Below are 15,303 nucleotides of genomic sequence, written 5' to 3' on the forward strand. Positions count from 1 at the left end.
TCGGCCCTTCATAGCTCACTTGCGGAAATGGTTAACATTCCTCTTGGCGCTATGAAGGGTAAAATCTTTTCTATCTACCAAACTGAAGAAAACCGAAGGTGGAGCAGTTTACCTAACTGCATTATATTTAGGAAGATATGTATAGCCCACTCATAATAAACCCGTACAAACGATCTTCTATTCAGGCCAATGCAAGGCATAGCCAGGATTGTTGCGATTTGTACCGGACATTGGCCTATAGGAGTTCATGCGGAGTTGTAGTGACCAAAGAGAAAGTGGAACGATAATCCATTTCCTCTGCAAATGCCCTGCTTTTGGAAAGACTAGAATGAAATACTTTGGAAAAGCATTCTTTTACGAACTTGATGAGCTATCTGAGGGAAAGATTAGAGACCTAATCTTTTTTCTCAATACGGCAAAAAGGCTCTTACACAATCGTTATGAAGATTCTCTATAAATCTGCCCCTTTTAATCACAGGTCAAACGAGTTTTTGGTATCAAAACGACGCACAACAGCGCTAATTGGATCTCAGACTAGGTTGCCTTGAGATCGCCATTTCTAGCTACCTACCTAAACTTATTTCATCTCAAACAAACGTTTTTTAACATTTCGTATGATTTTAGGATGTATCGACAGAAGTCGTAGTCCAGCCTCTTTTGTTTTCCACTGCAGTTGTGCAGTGGATGCAATACATATGGCATGGTGTTATAACAGAAAATGTTATCGGTCCAGATTTTTTCAAGAATGAGGATGAAACTCTGGAAACGGTTTCTGGGACATCATACAGAAAAATGATTGAGCTATCACTAATGGAGCAACACCTAAATTTGCTATAGGCAAACTGATAGGCCTCTCTATTAAGCTTACCTATAGTTGCATTACATTTGTTTTTAAATTCCTTGTTTATCGAATTCTTCAGTTTACCATTAAAAACCACCCTGTTCATCGCAATCATATTAATATGTACGTACCCTATTTCTCAGTTTGATACACATGTTTCATTTCGATATTATTTGTCTTCGATGGACGACAATTTTTCCAATAAAATTCTTATCAGACTTTGGGTATTGTATAGATAGAGGCTTCTATATGAGTACATTAGGTATCCATACCTCAACCCATATATCATACACTCAAACTCACCTAAATCTCCCACTCCTTGATTCTCTAAATACACAAATAACAGCTGTTCAATATATGGCTCACCATTTTTGTGTAGTCGGAAAAATTCTGATTTTGTTTGGACAAAACTCTCATTGAAACCAAAACCACCTAAAAACCAACAAATCCCCAAAATTGAATGAAAATAGAGTAAATATAATAAAATTCCCTCTTTTCTAACCTTAAAAACAAAAAAAAGACCAGCGACTAGTTTATTTGTTTTCCATCACAGGAGAGCTCCATGAAAGTGCGCATGTTTTTCAATTTCACAAAATATTTTCCGGGGAGAAAAATACTGAAATTTTGCTCTCTTCGCCCCAAAACGGATCAAAAATACAAAATCTTTTCGAAACGATTGAACCTATGTCCGTATTCCGTCGCTCGGTCGTTGTTGTCGTTGTCTTCGGTTGTTAGTCGTGAGGAATTTTCATTTTCAGTTCTGCGAAATCGTTCAAGGCGTTTAGACGCATTTTGGTTAAGACGGTTTATTCGTGGGTATATCTGTAGTATCGACGCTTTTCCACATATCCTGCTGTCAAAGCCTGCAAAGTCCAGCTGCTGCTAGTTTTTTTTGTTTGTCTGTGCTTTCTTTTTTATATCTACATATTTAAATTACTCAAGGCAAAATGGTTTGGGGACAAGGTTAAAAGGTCCCATTTCAATCTTATCTGTTTGTGATGAGGTGTCAAAATGTGATTTTTTTGATGTAGGTACCTACATATGTGTTTAGTTACTTTGAAAAAGAAACAAAAAAGTGAATTTTCCTTGATACACAACCTACAACAACACCGCACACATATTGTATCTTAACGGTATAAGTGAGTTTGATTTCAAAACAACATTTTATGCTCCCGTCCCAGATGAAGCAGCAGGATTTCCGCCGTGTCGCCGTTTTTTTCCCTCAAGGATTCTTCGACAAAGTTTCATATAGAATTGTGATATAGTGCGTGCGAAAATATATAAAGTCCTTTACTGTGTTTTTGTTGTTGTTTTAGTCATTATTGCAACAGCCCAACATTCGCAGTGTTGGCTTCATGCCGTTTTCTAAATTGTGTGTTTTTGTTTTTATTACAATTATTATGGTGATTAAATAAATTATTAATATCCTCGTATCCAGCAGGCCTTAAAACGGTGTGACTGTGAAAATTATGAGATATCGCCTTGAGCGTAGCTCGTACTCCATATGGAAAATTATTTCCTAATTAACCAATTAGCAATACATATATATACAAAACGGGAAAAATGAAAATACAGAACGCTGCGCTGCTGGCTGGATGCTAAAAATATTGTGCTGGTTCTGTGTGTACCTATCCCACCAACATCATCATCGTATTTAAGTGGATAATTCCTGCGATGAGAAGTATTTTTCTACAATGTTTAGAGTGAAGTGTAATCCTTTGCATGTGTAACAGCTTTTTGGAATATTATATGCAATAAGGAATATACTTAAATATGAGCATTGATAACAGTGTATACACGCGACAAGCTTTGTATAGAAAGTAGCGCAAAAATAGAAAATTCAATCAGCAACGAAATTTTGTACAAGAAGTCTATTTTAAAATTCTTCATCATAAGGATAATAAAACCGACATTATAGGTAAGTAATGTTAAAGAATTATTATTACTCCATTTTTATGTGCAAAATGTTCATTATGTGTTTAGAGCTATGTTAAACTATTTATTTTCCCATTTTGCATGGTTTCCAAGTTGGAGAAATAATAGTCGCTTTGATGGATTTTAAAAAGGAATCTTAGTTATGGGTCGTATTTAATTTACATTATGAATCTATATCGATTTTTTGTCAAATTGAAAAATAGGATTTAATAAAAGGCAGATTTTTGAAGGATATATAACAAACTAAAGTTAACAATGCCGAGAAGAGATGAATCTTAGGTGTTATAAAGAAATTTCCAATAACATGTTTCATTTGAAATTGCCTGCCACAAGAGCAGCTATCAGTTTCAAATCTGTCATCTTTTGACATTTCATAATTTAAAATTATACCTTTAGTACAAATAAAACAACACATGGTGCTTGAACACACTCAAATAGTTAAAGTTTGTTTAAAAAAGAAAAACGGTACCCAACACAAGTATATTAAAAATTGTTGTACTATTTGGATTATATATCCAAACGCTTGGGCTTTCAGACTTTTTTGGGTTTTATGACATTTCAAATAAAAAGACAAATTTGGTCTTATTGCCCAATAAACTTTTTCAGAGAAAATGCCACAAAGCCCAAAATCAATGTCATATTGCAAAAATCAATTTTAAAATATCATAACACCCAAATTACTTACTGACATAATGCCCAAAAGATGTTATGTGTTTCAACATTTGAGAATTTTTACAAATTTTGTATTTATTTTGGGGGAGTTTTAAATTTTATCATCCAAATTGTCTAAGAACTTGGAACGACAAGAAAGAGTAACAAATATTTTGAGCCTTATTTCACTTTAAGAAAGTTAAATAAAGTGATAAGACAAATTCTTACTTGAAAATTCTTTAGGGCAAAATGGCAACTAATAATTTGGGGTTTTCTTATTTAGGATATATTAGGGCGTTACAGTATTCACTTTGGGCTTTTTGCAATTTTTAACTTCCCATAGGAAGTTATTGTAATTTGTCCGATTTGTCAGATGGAAAATTTTGACATTTCTCGACGTTTCAAGGTCCCGAGAGTCGAAATAAAAGATTTTTAGAAAGATGTCTGTGCGTGCGTGTGTACGTACGTTCGTACGAGTACTACCGTACGTTCGCGACGTTTTTTCGTCGTCCATAGCTCAAGAACCAGAAGAGATATCGACTTCAAATAAATTTTGTTATACAGATAATAAGGCAGAAAGATGCAGAAAGGGCTTTCAAGCAAATTGCGTGGTTGGTTTTTTTACCATAGCAGTTTGAAAAAAAGGTGAACATTTTGGTTAACCCTAAATATCTTACGAACCAAAAACGCTAGAGACTTGAATTAAATTTTATATTATAAACTGTAACGTAATCTCAAAGAAGTATATTTTTTGAAAAAAATCTATCTAACGGTTTTTTTTCTAAATCAAAAAAACTGAAAAAAAAAATTTGTCACCTCCTAAATTTAACGACTAACATATAATTGCATCTCCAAAACAGTTTCGAGCAACCTAGAATAATGTTTTTGAAATCTGATAAAATTTTGAGAAAAATCGAATAGACAGTTTTTTTTTAAAAAATAAAAATCTAAAAAAAAAAAGTTCGTAAAAATTAAATATCGATTCAAATATCTTTTCAAAAACTTGAAATTTAGGCTTCAAGCTTATTTTATCTTATAAAAAATATTATTTTCAACATTTTGACAAATTTTGAGAAAAATCAAATTGACAGTTTTTTTACAAAAAATAAAAACCTAAAAAAAATTAATAAAAGTTGGTAAAAATTGATTTTCGACTCAAATATCTTTTCAAAACTTTGAGATATTGGCTTTAATTTACTTTCATCTTTCAAAAAATATTGTTGTCAACATTCAGTAAAATTTTGAATAATAAAAACCGAACAAAAATTAACAAAAGTTGGTAAAAATTGAATATGGATTCAAATATGTTTTCAAAAACTTGAAAGTTAGACTTCAAACTTATTTTATCTTATAAGAAATATTATTTTAAGCATTCTGAAAGATGTTGAGAAAAATCGAATTGACAGTTTTTTTTACAAAAAATAAAAACCTTAAAAAAAATTTATAAAAGTTGATAAAAATTGATTTTCGACTCAAATATCTTTTCAAAAATTGTAGATATTGGCTTTTAACTACTTTTATCTTTCAAAAATATTGTTGTTAACATTTAGTAAAATTTTGAACAAAATCGAATTGATAGTTTTTGTACAAAAAATTAAATACCTAAAAAAAATTTAACAAAAGTTGGTAAAAATTTACTTTCGACTCAAATAGCTTTTCAAAAATTAAAAATATTGGCTTCAAACTTATTTTATTTTACAGAAAATATTGTTTTCTATATTCAGTGATTTTTATATAAAAATCCAACAGTCCGTTTTTTCATAAAAAAATAAAATCTATACAAAAAAGTACGCAAATTTGGTAAAATTGATACTAGTTCATAATATAGACAAACTTTTAAGCAAGATAAATCGACAGACGGGATGGGAAGTTATCAGTGTGGGTCGCATCCCAGCCTCTTTTTAGTAAAAGTTATCGTCTGGCATTTTAAAGGATTGAGGGCAAGGGCACACCAAAATGTGAAACTATCAATGTCGGATTGTAAAAGAATACGATCATGGGTGGACTTTATAATCTTAAAAAATGTTCATGCCATCAGCAAAAATGAGAACTTCACTTAAAGGTAGACATGACGATACGTCGTTAATTGACAGCATGAACAGAAAAGTGCCAAGATGGCTTTCCTTGGGAACACCAGATTGAGCAACAAAAGGTTCTGTAAGACAATTTATAAATTTTACCACATAGGATCTGTTTTCAAGGTATGATTTGATCCAATCTATGAAAAATGGTGGAAAAAAAATGGTGTATACACAGTCAACTTCATAACCTTGTTCTAAAGCGTTTGAACATATGTTTGAGAATGTGAGGAGATTAGTAACGGTTGATCCTTTTTTTCGAAAAACCATGTTGCTGTTTGCAAATGAGATTTTTACTAAAAAATGGGACACTTTACAAACAATTTGTTCAAACAATTTAGGAATGCGAGAAAGCTTTGCAATGGGCCTGTAGTTTGTTATATCCGCCTTATAACTTTTCTTTAAAATTGGTGTTAGAAATGACTTCTTCCATATACTGGGAAATTTGAATGTTTTTAGAGAAAGTTTGAATAATAACGTAAAGGGTTCAACTAAAGCATTACTACACTTTTTTAGTGTTATCGGGGGAAGAATATCAGGACCGGCTGAGCAGTCATCATTCAACGCAGATAAAAGATCAAGGACCGTACTCTGTAGCACAGGTATGTGACTACAGCTAGTTGCGAAAAGGAGTAAAGATTATGAAGATATTCTTCATCAACTTCTTGAGGGCTATTACCAAAATGACTCACGAAAATTAGTTGCAAAAGCGTTACAGATATCAAAAGTTTTATCTAACGAAAGGTTCTTGTAAGTGAAGTTAACTAGAAAGCCATCAGATTTTTTCTTTAAGTTTACAAGTTCTCTTTCAAAAAGGTGTCCATATTAATGACATAACAAGCGTATACAAAGTTAGAAAGAGACTTAAATTCATTAAAGAATTCAACACAAAAAGAGAAGTTGATTGAAGACAGTGTTTTGAGACAAGTTTTATATGCATTATTTCTTTTGTTTCGAAGTATACGCAATTCTTTCGTTAACCAAGGGTGGTTAAAGTTTTTTTTTTGTTTTAATAGTGTACTGTATTCAGTAAGATAATTACTTAAGTCAAGAAAAATGTAAAAGGGGGGTGATATTTATCAATATGAGTAATTCCTGATCTAGAGTTTAGAACAAGAGTACTAATAGCGTCAGAAGAAAATACTAAATCGAGAATACAGTTTGTTTGCTGTCAGTCAGTAAGAAGGATTTTATCGAGTAAAGATAGTTCCAATTGTAAAGAAGAGAGAGAGGCTTCAGTGCAAGATTCGTCTTCCGATGGAATCCAGTCAATGTGTGGTAAATTAAAATAACCTAGTAGAAAAATATTGGTGTCAGAGCTGGACGAATTTATAAGATAGTCTAATGCCAAGGAGAGATCGTTATAAACAGACTCCAAACTTTTTGGAGGAATATAAACGTTTAAAATGAAAATAGTCTTGGTCTGTACCATTATCTTTACACATACCAGTTCAATTGATAATTCAAATTTAAAATATACAAAAGAAGAGAAATATGTATTTTGTACCGCTATGGGAACACCTCCACCTAAATCCTTTGCTATACCAACATGACGATCATTTCTGTAAACTTTGAACTCTTGGTTAAAAAGTTCTGTGTCGGAAAAGCTTGATTTAAGCCAAGTTTCTGTCAAAACGAATACGTCATGTGGAAATGGTTGGGAGTTGAGGAAAATGTCAGCATTTTGGACATTTTGATTTTTAAATTTTATTATCCAAACGCTGTAAACAAAAAAAATCAAATCTCCTAATAACTCGGAACGACAATAAATGTTTTGCTTTATTTCACTTTAAGAAAGTTAAATAAATTTTCATTAACTTTTGGAAGACGTTTAATTTCCTCAAGAAATTGGCTCTACGTGCCACACCATTGATTGAAACAATAGATATTTTGCAAGAAAAGTTTCCTGATGTAATTATTTCTTGAAGATGTGATCACAATTTTTTGGTCTATGTCAATCCCTAATAGGTTCAAAAATTTAAGGACCACAAACGTGCGAATTGGTAATGGAAAATTGTATGCAACCGTAGTGATGTCAGCCATTTGGCTGATATTATTTTTTATTGTTAATTTGATACCTTCCCCTTAACATATTCTTTCTTTAATTTTAAAATTAAACCTATTTTTGGAAATATTATTATTATCAGTTATTCTCATTATAAAAAGGTCTGACTCTTAAAACTTTAGATCTTGAGTCTTTAAAATTTAGCTTTATGCCAATTTTCTTTTTTCATTGCAAATTTTATTTTTTGATATTTTTTGCTTTAGTTGGTGATCATAAGAAAAAATAAATAGTTAAAAAAAAATTGTTGGCCAAAGGTTTTATTTTATTGAGTAATTGAAAATATTGCGAAATAACACAGATCTCGTTAATCAAAACTGTATTTTTTTATAAATGACTTAATAAATCTAAGATTTTCTTGCATGTTTCAGTTCTGGTTGGTCCCTTTTAATTGGGTTCCATTTGCCCTGGTACCGCTTTTGCATATTCAAAATGTCCTGATGGAACCTCTCACCGTACTCGTCGCTGGCAGCCCCTAAATTGTCTAGAAATAATTTCAGGTGCGAGTCTAAAAAGTGGATCTTAAGTGACATGTTGCATCCCAAAGCTTTATATGTTATTAAAAACATTTTCAACATTATTTTTCAAAGCCTTCCATGCAGATTTTTCTGAATCGCTTAATTTTAAGACGAGATCCTAATAGTTCTGATTATTTTTTCAATACATTTAGATCTCGAACTTAACCATTTAAGTCTCCTTAAGTTATGAAATGTGGCTCGTTTGCAATTCCTTTAAACTGAAAGTCATCGTCCTCGTCAACAGATTTACCTAAAGTGGACGGTTGTAAATGGGCATTCTCAACAGACGTAGTTACAACTGGTAATAGTCCTGGCATTTTTTAAAAATCAGACTGGTCTTATTGCCGAAGAAAAGTTAGGGAAAATAACTGTATTTTTGTCTTGTAATTTATAACGTTTATGTCAGTGAGACAAAAATACCAATCCAAAACGTGATCTTGCTGTTCAGTCCATATCATGGGTACTGCAAACGGCATAGGTCGTGCTCCTTTCTTCCAGTAGTCGGTTAAATTTTTCACACACGTTATGCAACAGACCGATTTTACGTACGGTGTGGCAGTATGATGGACTACTTTAGAGAAAGGTATAAACAGGGATAAGTTATATAAGATAAAGTCCAACGTTCAGCCTGCCTATGTATAAGCGAATCGCTTCGCACGACCCCGTCTGCGGCACTGAACACCTTGCTCTACCTTACACCTCTTGACATATTTAGCAAACAAATAGCTGCAAGCTCTGCTATTCGTCCAATGCTTAGTCGCAGTGGACTAACAACAACCAATCCGTAATTCTAAAGTACTTAGAATCAATTCCAAGGCACACAGACTACACCATTCCCCAACTACAATTCGGCAAAAACTTCCAGATTTCTATACCTAGCAGATCTTTTTGGGAGGATAGGACATTCTTGGAGGATGAGTCAATCCATTTTTACACAGATGGGTCAAAAACCAAAGAAGGGGTTGGTGGAGGTGTGTACTCTGAACGACTGAAATTAAGTCTCTCATTCCGCCTTCCCAATCATTGCATCGTGTTCCAGACGGAACTTTTGGCGATAAAAGAAGTCTTGTCTTGGCTCAAAGAAAACGTGATATCAACATCTGATATCCGTATTTTCTCCGACAGCCAGGCCGCTATCAAATCTCTGGACTTTGTCTCTACAAACTCTATAACAGTCCACAACTGTCGATAATGGAGATGGCGCAACAGTTTAATATTCACCTTTGCTGGGTGCCGAGGGATAGAGACATTCCATTTAACTGTAAGGCAGATGAACTCGCCACGAACGGTACAGTACAGCCCATCCTACCACGTTTGGCAAGTACTGGCATACCAATCGCTACTTGTAAACTGTTGATAATGCAAGACGCTGTGAGGAGGGCAGGCACCAGGTGGAACAACATCAGCACGTGTCAAGTCACAAAGAACATCTGGCCAACACTGGATTTAAAACTTTCAATGTGCTTGCTATCTCTAAGCAGATCGAAAATAAGCTCGATAAAAGGTGTCATAACCGGACACTGTCTAATAGGAAAGCACGCTACGAGACTAGGCGTATTCTCAAATGACTTTTGCAAAAGCTGTATGGACGAGGAATAAGAAGAAACGGTTCTTCATCTTCTCTGCGCATGTCCTGCTTTAGCTTGAAAACGCAAGCAATTACCTAGGAGACTTTTTTTTTAATGATCGAAACAATCTAAATAATATCGGTATAATCAGCCTCTCACGTTTCGTAAGGGGCTCAAGCTGGTTCCATTGAGCTTAGGAGGAAGCCTCAAGATTCATGTGGTATCACAATGGGCCATTAAACTGGCCTAAGTGTGTCCGTTTAAATCTTGGACAGCCACTATAACCTAACCTAACCTAACCTTATGCAACAGACATGAGGAGCCCAGGATTTGTCTTAATGGGCGACAGAAAAACCAAAACACTGGTTATAACACTGCAACATAAGATTCGTAAAGTTTCGTCTTTGTTTTTTGAATGTCAGTTCTTCGAAAACATTACAAAAACAGTTAGGATCATTGTTACACTTCCTTGACATGTTCACAGGGTTAATAACAAAAAAAGTTTAAACAAAAAAGTGTTAAAATGCAAACATAAAAAAAATTAAAACGGTTTACTTGAAAGCGCTTCTGTTAATTTGTTGCGTAGTACAAGTTTTGCGTTATACCGTAATCACTAGATTAAAAAAAAACAAAATTCGTGTTGCAAAACCAGTGTTGACCAGTGAATTTTGGATAAACATAAAATCAAACCTGTATGGACTTAAAAACATTGGTGTTTCAGACTTTCGACTATCAGGGAAATTGCATTTTTGTCACATCTTAAAAACAGAGTGTTTGTGTCTGCAGATATCTTAACTTAAGCGATCCTACGTTAATTAAAAGAAATGTAACACAAGTGGATTTAAAAAAATTCCATTAAAAGTAGATTTAAAGTTTGAAACAATTGTATTTATCTTTTGAAGTTGCTTTGACATAATTAGAAATTCCAATACTATTTTTGTTTCAAATTCAAATTAGGTGCAAGTAATAAAATAAAGAAATTAATTTGTTTTTTTTTTTATTTCAATTCTTCTTTTAGAAATTTTTATATGAAGAATTTAAAACTCTCAAAGTATTAAACAAAAAGGCCAGTTAATTTATGCAAATCAAGAAACTTTTTTACATCAATTTCTTATGAGGTAATTTATTTATTGCTCATTCATTAAAAACAAACTAAATTTCCTTCGATTTAAAAACAATCATAAGTTTTGTCAAACAAAAATTGCGGCAAACTGAAATTTGTCAAAATAGATGAGACATTCATACGAAATACTAATAAAGATTAAAACCACGTTTTATTTTATTAAACAACAAACAAAAGTCTTTTGAAGAAAACTAAAGTTTAAAAATTAAATTTAAATCTTTATTGATTTTATGTATATAATTTGTTTTCAATCCAAAACAAATTTTTGAAATACATATATTATTTCTCGGCAAGTGATTTCATTTATAGTATTTTAAAATAAAAGGAGTTGGGCTATTGTTGACATAGTAGTAGGTGCATGATTTTATATCAAGGTAATTAATACACTTTGAATTAAAAAAAGTTCTTAATCTCATTGTATGAACTTGATATAATTCTTTGATATTAATGTATCATTGTTATTATCATTCTTCGTGATATCAAAGGTCATTGCTGTCATGAATTTTTAAGAATTGTTTAAGAATTTTTAAATATTTTTTTTTTATAAAACGTAGGTATATTCTTAATTATATTGTTTATTTTGTTTATTATTATCTTTTAATAATCTTTTGTTTCGTTCGTCATTTTATGCATTTAAAAAAAATGCTTCTTCAATCTCACTTTCAATATTTTTTACAAGAAATTTGTTTGAAATGTCTGTTTACCTGCAGTTTAATTTTTAAAATCTTATAAATATAAATCTTCTTTTGTTTTTGCGTTGTTGGCATAGCTCTTGCTTTGTGAATGAATTATATATAAAAATAAACATAAGTATACTCATTATTTTTATGCTGTATAATGTATATCTACTTTATTCTAAATTGAAAGCATTCTTTTGAAATTTGTCTAACAAAATAAGAAACAATCAAGATTTTCTGAAAACCTTGAAATAATTTGAATTAAATATTTTATCTGTTTTGATTTTGTGTCATATTCTTATATTTTACAAAAATAAATATTTCATTAATCACTCGCACCCTCTTTAAAAGCGGGTTGCAACAAAAGTCACTATGGGGATTTTTGTATAAACTTTGGATTGGACTTATACACTATCTTTTACATATTATAGCCAAGGCTTCCTGTAAATTTTTATAAATTAAATAGTTGATGGTCTATCAGTATCATTTAAATATGTTTATAAAATATATAAACCAGGTACCTAATGTTCAGTTAATTCTATTCTTTGTTTCAAGAAGAAGAAGTCAAAACAGTTTTCTGAACTTGAAGTTATAAAGCAGTATTCAAAGAACCACATAGAGTTTAATGATTTAAAAAGTCCCTGCCAATGCCACTATCCATGGAGAGTACTTGCAGCGAGAAGACTGAACACCTTTTAGTTATGAGTGTGTTCACCACAGGCCATCTTTTTTGGAATGATAAGGTTTAAGTGTTCTACCTTTTCTGACCTCTCATATCTGACCAGGTACATAAAAAACCCTCTTAACATAATCCAAAAGAGAGTTCTATAAGGGGAATAAAGTGACTGTTGCCTTACTGAAACATTTTGTATCTTTATCTGAAGTGTATCGCTAATTCCATAAATAGTTGTGCAGTGATATAATCATTCCTCAAATTAAACAATTTAACCCGTACTTCTAAATAGATATAGCGACAAATCGCGATAAACTCAACAAAGTCTAACAAACAGCTTGCTTGTGTATGGGAGGAGCATTTCGCTCTACCCTCTCCGCTTCACTTGATGTTCTGTTCCATCTAATACCGCTGGACATTTTCAGCAAGCAAACGGCCGCTATTACAGCCATATGGATTCAAGCCTCCTCTCTGTGGATCAATAATGGAATTGGCCACACCACTATTTTGAACTCGTTTAGAACTATAAACAGTAATATTGACTTCACCATACCCCATCCTCAGTTTAATAACTATAGCTTCAAAGTGACTATACCTCCCAGGTCTTCTTGGGAGAATACATCATTTTTGAACGATGATCCTATTAACTTTTATACATACGGATCAAAAACGGAGGATAGGATTGGTGGAGGCGTATACTCAGATAGACTAAACTTAAGTCTCTCCTTTCGTCTACCCGATCATTGTAGCGTTTTCCAAGCTGAAATTCTGGCTATAAAAGAAGTACTTCTATGGCTTAGAGAAAACGTTATTTCAACTAATGATATACGCATCTTCTTGGATAGCCAAGCTGCGTTAAAGTCCCTAGAATCTATCTCCACTAACTCACTAACAGCCCTAAATTGTCGATCATCTCTTTCGGAGATGGCTACACAGTTCAACATTCACCTTTTCTGGGTGCAGGCCATAGAGACATTGCAGGAAATTAAAAGGCTGACGAACTTACAAAAAGCGGGACAACTTTACCTCTGCTGGCTCACAATGCTAGCTAGGTATCCCCTTAGCTACATGTAAACTCATGCTAAAGCAAGATACCATAGAGAAAACAAACTTCAGGTGGAATAACACCACCACCTGTTTAGCGACCAAACAAATTTGGCCTAATCTTAATCAATTAATCTCTCTGAGTAGATTGCAAATAAGCTACGTTATAGGTGTCCTGACTGGGCACTGCTTAATAGGAAGGCATGCTACTCGACTTGGAGCCCCTGCAAATGATTTTTGTAGGAGTTGCATGGACGAGGAGGAGGAGAATATCTCTCATCTTCTGCCCTGCCTTATTACAAAGACGTAGAATCCACCTTGGAAACTACTACTTTAACGATACCAGCGATCTAAAAAATGCTGACATTATTTGTCTATTACGCTTCATTCGGAGCTCCAATTGGCTCGACGAGTTAAGATGTGGTATCACAACGGACCATACTTTGGTCTAAGTGTGTTGGACTTCTCAACCAACAGCCACTTTAACCTAGCTCGTACCTCTAAAAATGCTCATAAGCACAAAGATTCTTTTTAAGGCCGCACTTCACGAATGTTTAATACTGAACCATGTTCAATGTTTAACACTTAATGTTATGTAAATACATTCAAAACTAATTTGAATTGGTTTCTACTTTCGAATTCCATCCCCTATAAAAAAAAGGACCAACTAAAACTCAAAAGGTCTTAGCTGCGCTTTTAAAGCTATCAATTTACACAAGTTCTCTAAAGAATACATTTAAATAATAGGAAATTAAAGTTAAGAGTCATTTTCATAATATTTCCCCTTTTAACCAAAGCCCTGTTTGTTTATTATTTGGTAATAGCATAACAGACAGACGACAATACGAGTGTGTACTTCAATAAGGCTTTATTCAGTTTATTGTTCTTCTAATAATTACATCATATATTTTATTATACATCTTTACAAAATCCTAGTAAGGTAACATAAAGTTTAACCTACATACGTACCCGTACATCTCCCAGGAAAAAAAATGATATTTTAATGTTAAGCAAGTTTCAAGGTTGCAAAGACGAAAAACAAGCTTGAATTAAGTTTGCATGCAAATTAAATTATGTTTACATTTTTTATACATTGGTACTTTACAACATATAAAATCCCTAACTACAGTAAAATATCCTCTGTTAACAACCAACAACGTTGAGATTTTTGTTTGTAATAAACAACAGCACAACCCCTTTAAGTTCAGTGGTTTATCAATGGTTTAAATCTTATTGTTAACATTTACTCGTAATGAAATGAAACAAAATGTAGAAACAAATTTAATTGTGGCTGAATTCTCTGTGGTAATTTAGCATTGAAATAATAAAAAATCAGTCTTATGCTAATTTTAATGACATCACATATAATTTATAATTATTTTTACGAATTTCTAGTTCTTGGAAACATTTCTCATGAAAGGGGTTTAAGAAGAGAATTGCGAGGAATATTATATAAACATTCTAACAATTATGCCTTAAAAATAAACTCACACTGATTCTGTGTGTTTAAGGAAATTTTAGACAACGGTTAAGCATTCTTAGAAAAACAACCAATATGGAAAGTTAATAAATAGTAACTTCAATAGAATCTATATTCCGTAAATAATTAATTTTAAATATAATTTCTTTGATTTACTTTTTACATAAACAACATCCAAGGGCACTCCTCAGGGTGGAGTTCTCTCACCGCTACTTTGGGATGTCCTGAATGGCATACTGTCTAAATTGAAATCAAGTGGATTTAGGACGCTGATTATCTTGCATTACTAGCGACTAGCAAGTCCCTACCCACTATCAGTGAACAAACCGAATACGCTCTCTCGTTGGTAAGCAAATGGACTAGGAACCGTGTGCTGACAGTCAATCCAGCTTAAACAGAACTAGTGCTATTTACTAACAGGTGCAAAATACCTGATTTTAAAATACCTTCAATTGAAGGCTGCCCTCTTTGAATCTCTGATCACGCAAAGTTTCTCGGTGTCGTCTTAAGTAAAAGGCTTGCCTTTTGCCTTTTACTCCTGCAATTGCCTTTTACTCCAGCAATAGAATTTTCGGGAAAATCTGGGAACCTGAAAACTTTGAAGGAAATTCAAAGACTTGCGTGCACTGCCATTACGGGAGCAATGAGATCCA

At 32.9% G+C, this 15,303-nt stretch overlaps 1 protein-coding gene across 1 annotated transcript in view; it reads left to right on the forward strand.

Moving 5' to 3' along the window:
• The first annotated feature begins 1,589 nt into the window (after nt 1-1,589).
• LOC129945370 (uncharacterized protein DDB_G0283357) overlaps nt 1,590-15,303 on the forward strand; it is a 219,452-nt gene continuing 205,738 nt past the window's right edge. Inside the window, exon 1 of the mRNA XM_056055061.1 lies at nt 1,590-2,759. The gene's annotated coding sequence lies outside the window, so the exon portion shown is untranslated. The remainder of the gene's footprint in view (nt 2,760-15,303) is intronic.

The sequence above is a fragment of the Eupeodes corollae genome, chromosome 2 (assembly GCF_945859685.1).
Source record: "Eupeodes corollae chromosome 2, idEupCoro1.1, whole genome shotgun sequence".
In the NCBI taxonomy this organism is placed as follows: Eukaryota; Metazoa; Arthropoda; class Insecta; order Diptera; family Syrphidae; genus Eupeodes; species Eupeodes corollae.